The sequence below is a fragment of the Mus musculus genome, chromosome 18 (genome assembly GCF_000001635.26).
Source record: "Mus musculus strain C57BL/6J chromosome 18, GRCm38.p6 C57BL/6J".
Taxonomy (NCBI): domain Eukaryota; kingdom Metazoa; phylum Chordata; class Mammalia; order Rodentia; family Muridae; genus Mus; species Mus musculus.
Window position 1 is genome coordinate 5,555,711 of NC_000084.6, and position 19,434 is coordinate 5,575,144.

The 19,434-nt window shown below is 39.5% G+C and overlaps 2 long non-coding RNA genes across 2 annotated transcripts in view; one reads left to right on the plus strand and one right to left on the minus strand.

Moving 5' to 3' along the window:
- The window catches only part of Gm10125 (predicted gene 10125), a 100,937-nt gene that overhangs the window by 64,210 nt on the left and 17,293 nt on the right, over nt 1-19,434 (minus strand). The gene's annotated exons all lie outside the window — the stretch shown is intronic.
- Gm52340 lies at nt 14,056-19,345 on the plus strand. Its single transcript, XR_003952606.1, has 2 exons — nt 14,056-15,608; nt 15,705-19,345. It is a non-coding gene; the product is annotated as a predicted gene, 52340 (long non-coding RNA).

The following is a 19,434-nucleotide window of genomic DNA, read 5'->3' on the forward strand; positions in this document are numbered from 1 at the left end:
GTAACACAGAAGAGCCAAATGCAAAGACATGGAAGTGATTTCATGTAAATTTAAATGAATTAAATATTCCAAATGAAAGACCAGGATTACCGAAAACACAATGCAATGTCAGAAATCTCTACAATGGTTTACTTATATGAGATACACTTAGATCTGAAGATAGGATTTGAAAGTACAAAAAAGGAAAATGATTCTTTAATTATTCTAATAGATGAATAGATGTTAAAACATAAGTAATAAAGAGGGACTTTTCATAGTGATGCAGATATCAATCTTCAAGGAAATAAGAGGTTTAAACATAGAAATTAGAAATCAATACCACTAAAGAAAGACATTTGTCAGACTATAGACAAGTAGGGATTTTAACACACACATTTAGTAATTGGTGGAACTACCAGGTCACTTTAGTAGGACTACAGAGGATCAAAACAACACAATTAACAAACTTGGTCAAGAATCATCAAAAAGCAATCTACTTGACACAACTGCCAAATCTAGACATACTTGTAGTCATAGAACATGCCTCAGTAAAGTTTGAGGACTGAAATCAGTAAGTGCATTTCTTACTACAAGAAGAAATTAAAACTCAACTGGTTGCCTACAAACTGGTTTATAACAAGAAAAGAACTCAAACAAATGATATATTGATGGTTGCCTGTAATTCATGTAGGGATGAGGTCCCTGAGATTTCCCCTAACCACTTTACATGTCTACTGTCATCTCTCTTCAGTTCATATTTAGACAGTCATGTTGATGAGGTTTTATTGCTGTAGCTTCTGACATTTCCAGAAGATAGAATCTCTCAACAACATCATCTTGGGCTCCAAGATCCAAATCTTCAAATACCAGTATCTGTTCTTTTGGGCTTGAGTTAACCTCACTCAAGATGGTTGTTTGTAGCTCCATATATTTATCTGAGTTTTTTCTAATTTCATTTTGCTTAATAGTTGATAATATTCCATTGTGTAATACACTACACTATCACTATCCATCAGTTTTAATTGACATCTACTCTGTTCCCAATGTGGGGCTATTGTGAATAGAGCAACAGAAAACACAATGAGCAAGCACAGAACCTCTGCAGTTGGACATAGAGTCCTTTGTGTATATGCCCAAGAGCAGTACAGCTAGATCTTGTGGTACATCAATTTTTAGCAGTTTGGTAGAGACCTTCACTGACATTCATAAAGGCTGCCTCAGTTTGCACTCTCATGAGCAATGGACAGTGCCCTTCACTGTGTCCTCACCAGAGAGTGCTGTCATTTGTTTTTATTGATCTTGACCATTCTGACTGGTATAAAATGGAATCTCAAAGTAGTTTTAATTTGCCATCTCCCCAGTGGCTAAGAAAGTTAAACTTTCCATGGTTTCTCAGCTATTCGTATTTCATCTTTTGAAAACTCTATTTAGTTCTGTACCCCATTGTTTTGCTATTTGTTTTTATGATGATCAGGTCATATTTAGTTCTTTATATATTTTAGATATTACTCTTCTGCCAGGTATATGATTAACAAAGTTGTTTTTCCATTCTGTGGACTGCTGCTTTGCTTGAATGGTGGTTTCTTTTGTCATACAGCAGGTTTCCACTTCAGGACATCTCATTTATTAACTACTAATCTTAGTGCCTCTGTTTCTGATGTCCTGTTTAGAGAGTCATTTCTTATGCAATGAGTTCAAGTCCACTTCTCACTTTCTCTTCTATCAGATTTAGGGAAGCTGGTCTTAGGCTGATGTCTTTGATCCATTTGGAGTTGAGTTTTGCACAGGGTGGAACTGTTTTCACTTTTCTACAGCTAATAATCCAGTTTCAGCAGCACCATTTGTTGAAGATGGTATCTCTTCTACAGTATATATATTTTGGCTTCTTTATAAAAGAATCAGATGTGTGTAGATGTATGGAATTATGTCTGGTTTTCAATTTGTTTCCATTGATCAATGTCTGTTTTATGTCAATATTTTTTTATTATTATAGTTCTGTAGCACAATTTGTGTTGGTGATGATACCTCCAGCAGTTCTTTTATTATGTAAGATAGTTTTAGCTATCTTGGTTGTTTTGTGTTTCTATATTAGGTTGAAGGCTGTTGTTTCAATTTCTGTGAAGAATTGTGTTAGGATTTTGATTGGGATTGTGTTTAATCTGTAGACTGCTTTTGGTAGGATGACCATTCTCTCAATATTAATGATCTATGAGCAGGAGAGACCTTTTCATCTTCCAATATCTTCTTCAATTTCTTTCTGCAGTGCCTTAAGTTTTATTATACAAACCTTTCACTTGTTGGTTAGAGTTACACCAAGATTTTTTTTGAGGCTCATGTTTAAAGTACTATTTGTCTATTTTTTTTTCTCAGAATGCTTATCATACTGAGGCTACGGATCTTTGTGGGTGAAGCTAGTATCAAGCTACTTTGCTGAAATTATCAGCTGTAAAAGCCTCCGGGTAGGGTCTTTAATAAAATCATGTCTTTTATAAACAAGGACATTTTGACATTTCCTAATTGAATCCCCTTTGGTTTCCTCAGTTGTCTTACTGCTCTAGCTAAAACTTCTTCAAGTACATACTGAATAGCCATGGAAAGAGCAGTTTTGTTCCTAAGTTTAGTGGAAATGCTTTGAGTTTCTCTCTGTTTAGGTTGATGTTGCCCATGGGTTTGGTGTAAACCACCTTAATCACACTGAGATTTATCTCTTGTATCCCTGTGCTTTAGTTTATCATGAAGGGGTGTTGGTTCTTGTCAAAAGCCTTTCCTGCATCTAATAAGATGAACATTTTTTTTGTCTTTAGTCTGTTTTTGTGGTGGACTACATTTTTATTTATATATACTTAACTACCTCTGTCTCTCTGGGAAGAATCAAACTTAATCATGGTGGAAAATCATTTTATGTCTTCTTAGACTTGTATTTCAAGTATTTAATTGAGTTTTTTGCATCTATGTTCAAAGCTATATACATTTACAATTTTCTTTTTGTTGGGTTTTTGTATGTTTATGATATCAGAGTAATAGTGGCTTTGTAAAAATAATTAGAAAATGTCCTTTCAGTTTCTATTTTGTCAAATATTTTGAGGAGTATTGACATTCATTCTTTGAGTGTCTGGTAGAATTCCACAATGAAACCATCTGAACCTGGTCACTGTAGTCCTTGTCATCTTCCTCCTTCTCCCCTTCCTTCTCTCCTTTCTCCTCCCCCTCCTCCTTCTTGGTTGGGAAGATTTTAAATTACTGCTTCTATCTCCTTACATGTGTGGGTCTTCTTAAATGGTTTATTTCATCTTGATTTAAGTTTAGTGAGTCATATATAACAAGAAATTAATCCATTTTTTTAGGGTTTCCAGTTTGGTGAAACACATATTTGTCCTTATGATTCTCTGAATTTCCTGGATGTTTGACATGTCTCTCTTTTCATCTCTAATTTTATTCTTTTGGTTAACTTGGCTAATGACTTGTCAATCTTGTTGATTTTCTCAAAGAAAGAAACATCTATGTTTTATTGATTCTTGCAGTTTTTGTTTCTATTACATTGATTTCAGCCCTGAACTTGTTTATTTATTCCCATCTATTATTTTTGCATATTATTTCTTCTTGCTTTTCTAGAGCTTTCAGGTGTACAATTGAATTATCAATATGGTGTTTCTCCATTTTTTTACATAAGTATGTAGTGCTATGAACATGCCTCTTAGAAATGCCTCTGTGTCTCATAGGTTGGGTATGTTGTGTTTTCATTTTCATTCATGTCTACAGGTTTTGGGTTTCCTTCTTGAATTCTCTCTGGTCCCATTTTCCTTCAGCAGTGAGTTTGTATACTTTTTGATGTTTCTACTGTGATGTAGGGTGTTATTTATTATTTTCTATATGTTGTGTTTTATGTGTTAATATGTGGATATTTTGGGGAAGAATTCCAAGCATTGCTGAAAGTATGATTTTTAGTCATTGAGTGAAATGTTCTGTATATGTCTGCTAAGTCTATTAACTTATGATTTAACTAAAGCATTGCTCTGTTGAGGTTCTCTGTCTCACTGACCTATCTATGGGCAAGAGTTGGGTATCGAAATCATCCAGATGCTGTGTTAGGGTCAGTGTGTGATTTTAGCCATAACAGCATATCTTTTAGTGTCTTTTAATCTGTTCATGAGGTTTGCCTCTGAGCTTTTTGTTCGTCATCCTGAGTTTTACATTCCCAGTTGTATTTCAGTTTGGGTTTTCTTTAGTAATTTTATTCCTTGGTTAAATTCTACTTCTGTGTGTTAAGTTGTTTTCATTATTTCATTCAACAATTTATGATTTTATTGTCTTCATTAAGGCATCTATTCATATTCTCTTAAGGTCTTTAAACATATTCATACTTGCTATTTTGAAGTACTTGTCTTAAACTTCCAACTAAATTGCTTTCCTTAGAGCCTAATGCAACCAGGTTTCTGGCTTTTGGAGGAGGCATTTTGTCTTGGTTCTTCACGTTTGTGCTTTTGTGCTAGGACTAGCTATCTAGAGAAGTGTATCACTGGTGTGAATATCTTGTTTTTGTAGTAAGTGTTTGTGATATATGGGTGCCCCAGGAAGTGGCACTGTTGGGAGGTGTGGCCTTGGTATAGGTCAGCTCTCAGCTGCACCTGTACCATGTCTGCCTGGATGCTGCTATGCTCCTGCCTTGATGATAATGGACTGAACTTCTGGACCTGTAAGCCAGCCCCAATCAAATGTTGTCCTTATAACAGTTGCCTTGGTTATGTTATCTGTTCACAGTAGTAAAACACTAACTAAGATAATTTTCCATTGTTTTGTTTGTTTGTTTGTTTGTTTGATTGCTGTTACCATATCTGGGTCTTTTCCAAGTATGGTATCTGTGAACTCCTTAAGTCGTAGCCAAGTGAGGTGGGTGTGGGGTTCCTAGTAGAGAGGTTCTACAAGTGTTCAGGGACTCAGGAAGGAATAGAGATGGGCTAGAGGATAAGTCTGAGAGAAATGGTAGAAAAGAACTAAAGGAATCTTGGATCTGCACCAAGAGGCAAGAGTCCCTAGGAGGTGGGGTAGTTTGAGAGGAGAGTATTCTGCAGACAGGCTACAGCAGGACTCAGAGCAGATCTGGAGAGACAGGGATACAGGACAAGGAGAATGAAGTTATCTCACTGGAATCCCAGCCTTAGTGTGTCAAGATATCGAATTTTTGATAAGTGGTCACAGAAGTAAAATATGATTTAAGTTATTTTTCAATACTTGTACTTTCTCAAATACATGGGAAAAAAGAAGCAACATAAATATTTTTAATAAAGGAAAGTCTAAATAAATTATGAAATTTCACTGTTGGCATATACAAGTATTAAAAACAAAGTAGAACTTAAGAGTGATACAGACATTTACACATGACTATGTATGCATGCTGCAGCCAGACTGAGACAATAAGCTGTTGCAGAAGAAAATGGTCTCAGATTATGCAAAAAGTGCTTCAAACCAAAGAGATACCTGCATTGGCATGTATATGGAGAGTTTACTGGCATAAAAATAATTTTAATGTGCTAAATTCTGAAAAAATACAGATGTATGGCTATGAGGCTGCAAGGACCTATCCATCCTATAACTGTTTAATTTTAATATCTTATCAATTACTTTATAAAAAGAAATGACATGGAAGCTTTTTGTTTTCTAATGAATAGGTTAATTTAAATCATCTATCTTAGATGTAAAAGTAAATTACATAGAAATTTGCTAAGTGTGGTCACATTTAATTAAAAAGTACATGTATTAGGTGGACTGGAAAAGGGAGCCATAATCTAATGCCTAAAACATAGATGGTACATTCATATAGAATTTTTAAAATTATTAGCCTACAAGAATTGCTTCATTACCTTTCTTTCAAATAAAATTTGTTTTTATTCCTTTTTTCCTTTCTTTACTACCCCTCACCATTACATTGCTAAAAGATTTAAAAAACATATTTACTTGACGAAAGAACTCTTCTGAAAAGTTTTGTTTTCATGGAAGCAAATTCAAAATATACAGTAGAATGTCCAGTGACTATTAAGTGCAACACTGTGGTTTTATTTATTAATTTAAAACTTTTTATTTTACATGTATGGGTGTTTCAGCTGCATGTATGTCTGTGCACTAATTGTATCCCCGATGTTTACAGAAGTCAGAAGAGGGTGCTGCATCTGCTTGAACTGGAGCTATAGATGTTTGTGAGCCACCAGATGGATGCTGGGAAAACAAACATGGGTCTCCTGAAAGAGCAGCCAGGCTCTTAACCCGGAGCCACCCTGATTTCTTTTTGTTAATACAGTGCTGTCATTTCCAGCAAGTGTAGTGTATTGTAACAAGAGGAAATCAATTCACAAATGGTATTTGTTAAGTAAGAGTTGTGTGCTGGTTAATTTCGATCAACTTCATACAAATCTACTCAGCTCAGAAGAGGAAAACTTGGGTAGAAACTGACTCCATCAGATTGGCTATGTTTGTGGGGCATTCTCTTAATAGCTAACTGATGTAGGAAGATCCAGCCTATAGTGGGCCACACTATTCCTAGGGAGGTCGTGTGGCTATATAAGAAGCATAGCTGAGCAAGTCAGTGGGAATAAAGGGGCTGCTCTCCTCCACAGTCTCTGCTTCAGTGCCTGCCAAGTCCCTGGCCTGGGTTCTCGGAGGATTGAAGGGCAGTGAGTTGTAAGGGGAAACAAGCCCCTCCCTCCCCAAGCTGCATTTTGGTCATGGTGTTTATCACAGAAGCAGAGACCAAAGCAGGACATTTTCTGCATTGATAAAAAAATGGATGTAACTGACACACATTACTGTGGAAAATCCCAATTGCATAGTTTAAAGAGTGGCTGAGAGCCTCTATCTCCTTCATTATCCAGCTCAAGGAATACAGTATCACTAGCCGACTTCTGACTCTCTGTGTCTAAACCCTCACTGTCCGGAGGGCGCCCTCTGAGGTTTGTTATCATGGACTGACTTCATCTGAATGTGAATACTGCATCTTTTGGTATGAGTACATACATGTATACATTTTTCAGAGGGGCGAGGCTCCTGGATCAAAGGTGCAGGCTTGTTTAGCTTTCATAGGAAATACAAACTGATTTCCTAAAGATGAGTGCCAATTAAAATTGCTGCCATCAATACAGAAGTGTTTGTACAACACCCTCTCCACAAGGCAACTTGCTTCTCCTTGTTATTCTTTCTGTAGGTTTCAATCGCTCTCTTTTATTTCAGGTTTTATTCTCTTGAAAAATGACATCATCTTACTGTATCTTTACCGAACATTACATATTTTCAGACTGTCCAAGTCTTGCAACCACTTTTCTGTATTATTATCTCTGTCTTAGTAATTTGTAGTAGTTTCCATATTTTGATAGGATCTCCTTCTTGGTGAGGCAGACAGGAAATACCATGTTTTGATGCCTTTGAGTAGTAAAAGACTTTCACTTTAATGCTGTTTTTTAATAAATGTTTTTCCATGCTATGTATACATGTATGTGTGGTGAGGTATATATGTGCTTATGGAAGCTATAATCCAGCTTCAGGTACAGTTCCTCAGACATCATGCATCGTATTGTTTGGAACAGGTCTCATACTAGCATGTGGAGATTGCTGAGTAAGCTAGGCTGGTTGACTAACACGTCTCAGACACCTGTCTGTCTCTGCCTTCTGGACTGGGGTTACAAGTGAGGACCATCATGCTGGCTTTTCACACAAAGTTCTGGGGACTGAACTCAGGGCCTCAGGCTTGCAGAGCAAGCCCCTTAATGGCTGAACCACCTCCCCAGCTCTATTTTTCTACTTTGAAAACACTTGTTTGTTGCTTGTTATTTAAGCAGGCCCAGAAGACAGTATTTTATTTACTAGAAGTTGTAATATTTTATGGCTTGGATTTATGTAAAATAATGATTTCCTAATAATGGATTTTTGCATATGGTAAAACATTTCATATTTTAAAAACCATATGACTCAGTATCATATATTGAAAAGATACAACTTGTCAGAATCAAGGGTCCATAAATGTTAGTTTCAGAACTCCTTTTTTGTGGTGCACTGACCGTGTGTGTGTGTGTGTGTGTGTGTGTGTGTGTGATATTTGCATGAGCACGTAACTGTGTAAGCAGGGAGCTAAGGGGGCACTGGAGCTCTTCCCCACCATCCTTTGCCATGTTTCTTCGAGGCAGAGCTTTTTTGCTGAGCCTGGAGCATGCATGTCTTAACTCTGCTGGTGACTATCAAGCCCCAGCAATCCTCCTGCCTCCACTTCCCACTCAGTGTCAGGGTACCAGGCACCTGACAGACAGACTTGTCCAGTTTGTTATGTGGGCACTGGAATCTAAACTCTGGGCTTCATGCTTCTGTGGCAGAGCTCATAACTGCTGAGCCATCTCTCTAGTCTCCACTGCCTCCCATCCCCTTATTAAAATTCTTAATTGCTTTATTTTATAGCAAATCCTAGTTGATGAATTAGTTCCTGCATCACTCCTTTTCTTCATTATCCTTATTCTTGAATGTTTGCATTTATATATAAATGAAATATAATTGAAATTCATCGTCTCTTAGAAAAATTGCTGGAATGTTTATTTGGTTGTTGATACATTTACTACATTATAATCACTGAATTAAGGGGAGGATTTATGTCTTTGTCATATTTTTTCCAATGTACACATACTAAATTCTGCTGTGTTTTTGACAATCATTTATGGTTTAGTCACACCTTTTACTAAGCTTTTGTCCTAGACACATGATGTTTGGAAAACTATTCTACATATTTTTCTAAGCAATGTTTACAGCTAATGTAGGAAACATTGTTATGTGTGTTGTATAGGCATCACTGTTGTAATCATCATTCTTATTCATCCTAACAGTCTATCTGAAAAGTATCTTGGATTTTCTCTGTTGCAGGATCTCACCTATGCATGATGAGGTCTTTCTTTCTTACTGATTCTTGTATGCTTTAAGTCTTTTCTTGTCTCTCTGGTTGGAAGATTATTTGGATCTTAAAAAGGCTTTTATCTTTTTACAAACCTTACATGTTTGACAGAGTTCTTCATTGGGTACCTTTTGTTAGATTACTTTTCTATTCCTTATTTCCTAAAAGGTTCCCTTTTAAAAATCATGAATGAAAGCAGAATTTTTATCAAATGAGGGCTCTATGCTTGTTGATATAACCTTTAAAAGATGAGAAAGTTTGGTGCCTGCGTGTGAGTATGTGGGTGTACACCCTCCATGTGTATCCACAGAGATCCCAGAGCTGGACATCAGGTATCCCCATCCCTCTGCCTCGTTGCCTTGGGACAGGGTCTCCCACAGAGCTGCCAGATCACCGTCTGGGCTAGGCTGGCTGGCAGGCAAGCAGGCTCCTGGGATTTGCCTGCCTCCACTCTGCTCTCAGTGCTAGGGTTAAGGCACAGTCAGCCACACCTGGCTTTCACACAAGCACTTCGATTTGGGGTCAGCTCCTCATGCTTGCAGAGCCAGTGCTCTTACTAACTGGGCCATTTACCAGTCCCCCTTATTCTCTTACTAACTGGGCCATTTACCAGTCCCCCTTATTCTCTTTACTTTGTGATGTTTAAATTCACTGGTATATCAAACTAAATAAGACTGTATTCCAAAATTCATTTAGCAACCATTATATCTCCTCTTAGACACAGGTACACTAGTCCTTGATGCAAATCATGTAGGCCACCTTCAGCTTTTCTTTAGTGTGTGTTTCTCTCTGTCTCTCTCTGTCTTTCTCTCTCACACACCATGGGCACACAATGTTTTATTATTTTGATTTGATAGTACCACCTATGGTGCTGAGGTGGACGTTCGTACTGAACATGTACTGAGTAACTGTTTGTTAGCACTCATGGCTGAATCACTTATCATTAAGTATTCTGTACATCACAGAGCTCAATTATGTAATTTTCTTCTTCATCTCATAATTGTTCCATTGCATTTTAGAAAATAGTCCAGGAAAATGAAGTATTACATTATGAATTCCTTTAATAAGAGCATTTAAAAATTAGTATTGATCAATGTACCACATTTTCATGAGAGCATTCCAATTTGGATTTAGAAGTAGGCTTCTGTGCCAAGGTAGGAATGTGTCTGGCATTTCAAGGAATGACACAAGGCTGGTGCAGCTAGGAAAGAGTGAAGGACAGGAAAGAAAGAGTATCTCATCTAAGGTGGGGCAATTGTAGGTGCTGACGACCATCTTAAGACCTTAGATATAGTTCATTGGCAGGCAGATATTAAGTCTCTGGTATGAAGATGAGAATCAGAAAAACAAAGTGGAGAGAGAAACTGTAAAGAATCTGGGGCAGAGCCTGGCTCTCTGGCATGCAGTGTAGGGAGGTCAACAACTAAGAGGGCCTGACAAGGAGTTGCTTGAGAGTGTCAGAGAAGCCAAGCAAGGATAGGGTCCTCCAGGTTTAGAAGGGATGTATTTCATGGAGAATGGAGGATCGAGTGTGGTAATAATCTCTAACCCCACCTTTGATTGTTCAGTTCCCAGACAAAAGATAAAAAAAAACCTTTATATTTATAATATGCCTTTAAAGTACCAGAGCTGGGCAGATATCTACCTTCTAAGCTAACAATATCTACTTCCCTATCAATAACCTTGAGGTATGATTTGCCTTGTTCCACCTGGGCAGCTCTTCAGAGATCAGGAGAAATAAACAAGGCAAAGGACACTAAGCCACTAAATGACAAGTTCTCACATGGTGTCTGCACTTGGTCAGCACTGTTACACACTTCACTTTCCATAACTAGCCCAAATCACTTTGGGTTAAATAGTTTAGATGTCCGTTAAGGCCAGGGTTGCAGTCACCTCAACCCAACAGCACACTGTGTCCCCATCCCTGACCACCCTAGGCTGGACAGATTGGTTTAGTAACCCCTAAGACCCGCAGTTTCCAAGGGATCTTCCAGTCATTGTACTGTTACGGAGATCAAGTGAGATCCTAATTAGCAAAGAACACAACACCCTTTAAACTGTTGCTATTGCACTTTTATAACAATAGGTTAGCTTCCTAATTATTATTTTTTATTTTTCCAATTTTTATTAGGAATTTTCTTCATTTACATTTCAAATGCTACCTTGAAAGTTGCCTATACACCCCCGGCTCCCCTACCCACTCACTCCCACTTCTTGGCTCTGGTGTTTCCCCTGTACTGGGGCATAAAGTTTGCAAGACCAAGGGGCCTCTCTTCCCAATGATGGCCGACTAGGTCATCTTCTTCTACATATGCAGCTAGAGACACGAGCTCTGGGGGTACTGGTTAGTTCATATTGTTGTTCCACCTATAGGGTTGCAGACCCCTTCAGCTCCTTGGGTACTTTCTCTAGCTCCTCCATTGGGGACCCTGTGTTCCATCCAATAGCTGACTGTGAGCATCCACTTCTGTGTTTGCCAGGCACTGGCATAGCCTCACAAGAGACAGCTATATCAGGGTCCTTTCAAAAATTCTTGCTGGCGCATGCAATAGTGTCTGCGTTTGGTGGCTGATTATGGGATGGATCCCCGGGTGTGGCAGTCTCTGGATGGTCCATCATTTCGCCTCAGCTCCAAACTTTGTCTCCCTAACTCCTTCCATGGGTGTTTTCTTCCCAATTCTAAGAAGGGGCGAAGTGTCCACACTTTGGTCTTCGTTCTTCTTCAGTTTCATCTGTCTTGGAAATTGTATCTTGGGTATTTATTCTAAGTTTCTGGGCTAATATCCACTTATCAGTGAGTACATATCATATGAGTTCTAAAGCCCTTTAAGGAGGCAGAAGTTCCCACACAGTTCTTGACGAGTGTTATTAACAATGACCCCAGGTGGGACTATGACAGCACCAACATAGCTGGATGCAATTAATAGCCAAGCAAGAGCTTGGTGGAACTGCAGGTCTCTAACCTTCTCCTCCGTGTTCTTTCTCTGCCAAAATAGACACACATACACATTCATTCATGGTAGTTAAATAAATTATCCCCATTTCCTTAAGTATACAAACACAATTATATTTTCATTAACTCTGATGGGGGGAAATGTAAACGTTTCAGAAGTAAAGTTGCACATATGTTAAATTATTTCATTTTTAAAACAGCAGTGAATTAGTATCTGCCAACGTGGAAAACAGAGCTGAAGTAGGATAGGTGTTAAGGATTCAATCAGTGGACAACATCACAGGGTTTGTTTATTACGGAATTCAGGAAAACGTGCATTTCTCTAAACACAGACTAATTTATGTTTATTCTATCCTTTCCTTTCTTCTGTGATGCCTTTCTTTGACCCTAACAGAAACCATAGAAGGCTGAAGTCCCAGTCAGTTCACTGGGCAGCTTCCACACCTGGCTCCTCTAGCACCCTCCTCCACAAGTCTACCCCTTCTTGAGAAAGGTTCCCCGGGACCTGGGGCTTTCACTGTCTGTGATTTATAAGGGACGGGGGCGGGGGCTGAGGCCCCATCATTTCGTGTCTCTTTTCTGTGGTATCTAATCTTCTAGCATTGTTCATTTATCCATTTACCGCTTGCCATTTGTCTCTGCAATCCATATGTACGTTCTTCTGGGCAGGGACTTTTATCTGTCAGGTCCCTTAACCAGGCTCATGGGAGCAGAGCAAGAAGCATTTGCCAGTGAAATAAATGAATGCTTTCTTTGCAGTATTCCTCTTTATAATGATTAAATTTTTCCCTCAGATCCAAACTACATTCAGCTGAGTAGTGTTTTAACATCATTGGCTTACTATATGGCTTAAATTTTATCCAACTTAGGTACACAACTTTATTCTGTTTCCTGGGAACAATGTAGACTTTCTGCAATGGCACCCTCCTCCTCCTTCCATGAAAGGAACAATGGTTTCTGTGCATGAGTCCTGTAAGTGGTGGAATCCACTATAATGTCTTCAGTTGTATCTTTATTGGCTAGTGATTTCTATACTTCGTTTAAGTTGAAATGACAGTGTGCTTTTTTAATTTAGGCACACACTATGAGCTGGCTAATCATGCCAGTTAATGTGCTACCCTGTATACTTATTACCCCCTACAGATATCAAGTATATATGCATCACTCTGAACTACAGTCACCATGGCACACAATCCAGTTTTCTCCTTGCTCTTCCTAACTCAATGGAATATTTTTGATCAACCTCTTCCCAACCCTACACTCCAGTTCCTGGAAAGCGCCGTTCTGTTCTTGGAGTCTTCTCTTGGAGTTTAGTGTTTCTGGATCCCACACATCAGTGAGGTCACATGGTGTGTCTCTTTCTGTGCTTGGCTGACTCATTTAACATAATGTGCTGCAGATCCATACTACTGTAAATGGCAGAAGTGTCTTTCTTGGAGGTTGCATAATATTCCAGTGGGTTTATGTAGTGAACTTTATCCTTTCATCAGCCTATGGACACTTACACTGCTTGTATACCTTGGCTGTTGTGAGTAACACTGAAATAAATACACAATGACATCACACTATCTATCCCTTTCTTTGAAACATATACCCAGAGCAGTGGTACTTCTATATTTGATTTTTTTCAGCAGCCTTTGTACTGCTTTCTAAATGGCCACAGTGTGTGCCAGGGCTCCCTCTCCTACACAGCTTTACTACTTGGTATCCTTCATCTTTTGATAACAGCCAACCTAACAGGAACAAGGCAATACCCCAGGGTAGCTTCAATTTGTGTTTCCCTGGTGGTTTGGTGGTGTTGAACACTTTCACAGACTTGTTGGCCATCTGAAACTCCTTTGAAGATCTTTATGTTCGAGCCATCGTCTGTGGTAATGAGGTTCCATGTCATTCTGCTACCGAGTTGCTCCATGTGAATTTGGAGCAATACAGACCTTAATATACGTTCTGGTCCTCATGCTGTCTCTGCTGCATACACTACAGGCCACTCTCTCTGCTGGGTGGAGGATTCTTGCTTTGGTGTGGCCCTATTCATTCATTCATTCATTCATTCATTTATTTATTTGATTTCTGTGTTTGGGGGGGTCACATGAAGACACCCATTTCTTGACCTGTGTCCAGGAGTGATTCCTCTGTCTTTCTGGTGGTTTTATATTTCTGGGTCAGGTGAATGGATCTTTCTTCCATTTTGATTTATTTTTATTTAAGATGAAGATCTAATTTCATACTCCTGGAGACAGAATGTCTGATTTCCTCAGTACTTCACTACTTCCATTGTTTAAATTATTATTTTATGTGCATGGGTGTTTTGCCTGCATGTATATCTGTGTATCCCATGCATGCCTGGTGCTCTGGAACCCAGAAGAGGGGAGGCATCATGTAGCTAGAACTTAAGCCCAGGTCCTCTGGAAGAGCAGTCAGTGCTCTTAACCCGGACCCATCTCTCCAGCTTTGATGAGCTTTCAGAGGTATTTTACTTATATACATTTCTGAGGGGAAAGATACATTAATTGCATCTTTTTAGCTTTTTTTCCCAGTAAATGCCCCCACAATCCATAGTTACCTAGTCCTTACATGTTGATCATAATTACTATTTTCTCAGATACTGTTTCTTTTTAACACTTTTATTTTAATTATATATTTTCTTTATTTACATTTCAAGTGTTATCCCCTTTCCTAGTTTCCCCTCTGAAAATCCCCTATCTCTTCCCTCCTCCACCTGCTCCTCAACCCACCCACTCCCATTCCTGGCCCTGGCATTCCCCTATACTGGGGCATAGAACCTTCACAGGACCAAGGGCCTCTCCTCCCATTGATGACCGACTGGTTCATCCTCTGCTACATATGCAGCTAGAGCCACAAGTCCCAAAATGTGTTTTCTTTGATTGGTGGTTTAGTCCCAAGGAGCTCTAGGGGTACTAGTTATTTCATATTGATGTTCCTCTTAATCACTGCATTTTATGTGTGTATGCATGTGTGTGTGCGTGTGTGTGTATGCATGTGTATGCATGTGTGTGTATGTGTGTGTGCATGTGTGTGCATGTGTGTGTATGTAAACACTATTTTTATTCTCACAGAAACCAATCTTATTTTTTAGATTCAGTGCTTTTACAATGTAATTTTGTTAACCCTAAATTATCTTTGGGTGGGTGTCTGAGATTTCTTCCTGCTCTTCCTTTCCAGGATGCTCTCATCTGCAATAACTCAAAAAAAAAAGTTCCCTCCTTAAGCCCTGCTTCTGCCATTTCTTACCTCTGTACTCACTTGTGTGTACACCTGAGGCAGTGACTTCCTGAGAGTTCTACTAAGTATGGGGTTGGTCATTTATTTTGGTAGAAAAGGAACCACTGCAGTTATTACTCCTTGGCTTCATATAGAACATAAGGACTTTTTAAAAGACAGAGTTTCACTATATACCCCAGGATATTCTTAATCCATTATCCTCCTGCCCCAGCCTCTGTAGGTGTTTGGATTCCAGGTCTGAGCCTCTACCCTTGGAAAGCAGTATTTCTCATGGTTCAGGAGAATCTTTTGATGCTTTCAGACTTTGTTGCCAGTAATAATGGCTTATCTCCCAGTTTCAGTTCTTTTGTTAGAAACATCTAGTCTGAAACACCTATTTGTTATACTTTGTGTCTCCACAATTCCAAACATATAGTCATGAGTACTAACATTTATAAATAACAGAGATCTCTTTCTATTCCAGGCTACTACATTTTAATGGAGAATTGAGTTGTTTTGGACAGTACACTATTAATGGTGAGCAGCCATTTTCATTGTCTTTGCTCTATCTATCCATGTTAAACATGCTTATTTTGTCCCTAAAAGTAAAGCCAATCTGTCTCTGGTTCACAGGACTCGGATGTATCATATGTGTGCAATGTGCTTGCTGCTGCTGTGTAATTCGAAGCCATGTGTGATTGGCAGCTCATCTGGAAAGGACCCTGTGATGCTTTGGCATTCCCTCATATGTGATGCTGGATTATTATGCATTTGTAGACACTGTGAATACCTTCTATAATGCCCTGGTGTCAGGCTTATCTTCTTATACACACCATAGTGAGGAGGCTAGCGCATATCTGTTTAAAAATCATAGGCAGATATAGTCATGATTATAACAGGAGAGATTATCCATATAGTATTTATAATTCATGCTGAGAGCCAGGTATCAAACAATGTTGAAAACTTGGATGAGTGATGAGAAACTAGAATAAAGGTGAGATGAGGAGAGTTCAAGGGGCAGGGAAGCAAGGAAGTCGTTGTAGCAGGGATATGTACTGTGTGTCTGAAACTGTCCCACTAGACAAGAATGAAGTAAGAGTGCTCATTCAAAAATGTGCTGATGCTGTGGGCTTTAACCAGGGCCTTATCATGCTAAGTAAGTACCCCACCACTAAACTACGGCTCAGGCCTAAAGTCTGGTATAGCATGAGAACATGTATGGAAATAAACAGAGCTAATAAATAAAGCGTTTCTGCCCCACTTCTATCTCAGTGTTTATACATTGTTTGTGCTTCGGCTTCTCATTCTGGGTGTGACTGTGAGTTTCTCAAATGCCACAGAATTAAAGACAGGATCTCATGTCACAGAAATGAAGAGCAGTGGCAGGGTCAGGGTGAAAGAGGGTCTCTCTCTGCTTCCCTCCACCTCCTACAGTCTAGACCCAGGCCGGCCAGATATGGCTTCCAGCAGGAAACAGCTTTCAGCCTCATGGAGAACATGGCTGCAATCATTCTCCAGTTAGATTCAGATGACTGAGTTGCCAGGTGAACTGTGTTGGTGGTGAACTAATTTTCCCTCACCTCCAGTACCCATTTTCCCAGAGTTCAAGCAATTTTCCTGGGTAATGAACTGTGGCATCTATCAAGTGGCCTGGAAATCAAGAGAGCCGAGTGTCTTCCTAGTCCTGCTTCCTTCTGGCACTGGGATATCACTTGCTGCCGTGTCACTGATCTGAGTGTTGCAAGGTCTGACAAGGGACAGGTGAGAGAGCAAGTGAAATCCAGGGACACTTGCCTAGTTAGTGGTGGTCACACTCTGCCCTGAGTGGGTGTCAGCTGCACGGTCTCCAGGCAGTTCCCTGGCAATTGAAGGAGCATGTGGAACCAGAACATGCTGTAAGCCAAAAGTGGGCCCTAGGCTTTGATTTAGACTGATAACATACCCAAAGTTTGTGAGTTCAATGCAACACAAAATTGTAATAAACTAGGAAGTACAAAACAAACAAAAAACCAAGCAAAAAATAACACATACTTCAAAGCTATATTTACTTAAAAAATTTAGTACGTTTTCCACAGAAAAATCAAAAGGGAGCACCTGTAACAAATCCGCTTCATTAGCTCACAGACCGCTTCTCTCATACAGTCAATGTTTTTAAACATTTTAGTCGCACTAAAACGAGTAATTTCTTCTATTAAGCATTTTGCTATTTATAAAGTTTATGTTAAACATTTGATGTTTTGTATGTTCAAACACTACTTTTTGGTTTTTACTAAAAATGTTTCTGGTTTGCTAATGAAAATACCTGCCAGAAAACTTCCATATTATATGTCATTTTAATGAAAAAAAAAAAAAACCCAGGATAGGTACTTATTGGTAAACGGAAGGAAAAAGATATCTAATAAAAACTAACTCAATACAAAAGAAGTAACTAAGATATAAAAATTTTTACATTTAAATAATATACATTTTAGATTGCAATAGATAAACAAATGCTTACTCAGGCAGGAATGGCTCCATCTATGAATAAAATATGGTTCCTGAAGATGAAACAATTATCCAAACCCACAGATTAACTATGTAGAACATCAAATGTAAGACTAAAATAAGGCTTTTTGTGAGCATTTTTATGGTTTATAAGAATACCATATAAGGTATCCTAGAAGGAAAAATATGGTTAAGTTCAACTGCATTTCAGTTAACAGACAGCTGTCCTAACTGGGTTTTTTTATTGTTGTTATGATAAAAACACCATGACTAAAAGTTACAGGGTGGGGAAAGGCTTTGTTTCTCCATACAGCTTCTAAGTCTGTCACAGACAGGAACTCAGGGCAGGAACAGAGATGCAAAGACCAGGGAGGATTGCTGGTTACTGGCTTGCTCAACCTGCTTTCTTATACATCCCAGGACTGCTTCTTGCCCAGGAGTGGCACCACTCACGGTGGACCCTCCCACATCAATCACTAATTAAGAAAATGTACTACAGACTCTATAGCCAAATATTACGGAAGCATTTTCTTAATTGAGAGTCCCTCTTCCCCAATAATTCTGACTTCTGTCAATTTGACAATAAACCAGTAAAGACAAGTAATCTGGCCCAAGTCTAGGCAGATCATTTACGAGACAAATGGTCATATTACAGAATCAAGCTGGGACCACGGGTGAGTACACATCATGCTGGAAAGGTGCATGGAAGCTGCCGGAGAAGGACAGCCACTGACAGTGTGTGCAACTGTGGAGGCCTCAAGGCACAACTCCAACATGGCAGGCATGTGGGAATAGCTGCATGGCTGTTGTGGGAATAAAAGATTGTTGACTGGGTTTGAGGCCCACAGTACAGACAGAATGCACTGTCCTGCAAATCTGGTCAAAATTCTATGGCTAGAGTGGCCCATAGGCCCTAAGGGGGTAACTTCCTACTCTTGTTTTGCTAAATGGGCATAAGAAGAACCTGCTTCTAAGTATCCACGCTTATACCCATAGACAAATGCCACTCTCAGCCTTGGCCAGAGCAGCTTCTGCAGTGAACAGCAGTGTGTGCAGAGATTCACGACTGTTTGAGGTGCTGATATTAAGTCAAGGCTGAGTGCTTAGCCCTAAACAGGACATTTACACCACACTCCTCTAAGGCTTGGGGACATCGAGGAAGAGAGGGTAGAAAGAATGTAAAGCATTGTCAGAGTGACAGGGAGAAGGGCTGGGACTGTGACCTGGGCACGACACAGGGACTGCAGTCATGAACTCAAGCAGCTGTGGACCCTTCATGGTGCACACCTAAGACTGGCCCTCCAGCAGTCAGGGATGGGAGAAGGGCTCCTGGGGTCATGCCCACGAGCACTGTGGGAGGGCAGTCAGTTTTTACAGCTGTGTACCCACTGCTAAGCTCATCAGGCTCAAATGGACAGTTTCACCCCCATGGTCATACAGGGGCTAAATTCAGTGTCATCACACGCATGTATGTAGAAAGGGGTATGTAGTAAGGAGAAAGAGGGGAGTTGGAGGGGTTAGGATGGAGACAAGAAAGGGGGACAACAGTTACCAGAAGGTGCTATACACATGTATAAAATTCTCAAAGAAAAATTAGTAAAAACAACAAAGCACTAGTCAGAAGCCAAAGCCAGTTCTTTGTAAAAACTTTAATAAAAATGTACTAATTTAAAACTATTTCAGAGTAGATAGGGGCGTAAAATAGGCGGAGTACTTGCCTGACCTGGAAAAGAGCCCAACTTTGGTCTCCAGCTTTGTAAAAATAAAAGACAACTAAAAAAAAAAAAAAAGGCCAGAGAGCTTCTGAGGTAGCTCCATCTTCGGCTCCAGACAACCGGCCACCTTCCTGGTGAGAGCAAAGGGGTCCGCCCAGCCCGAG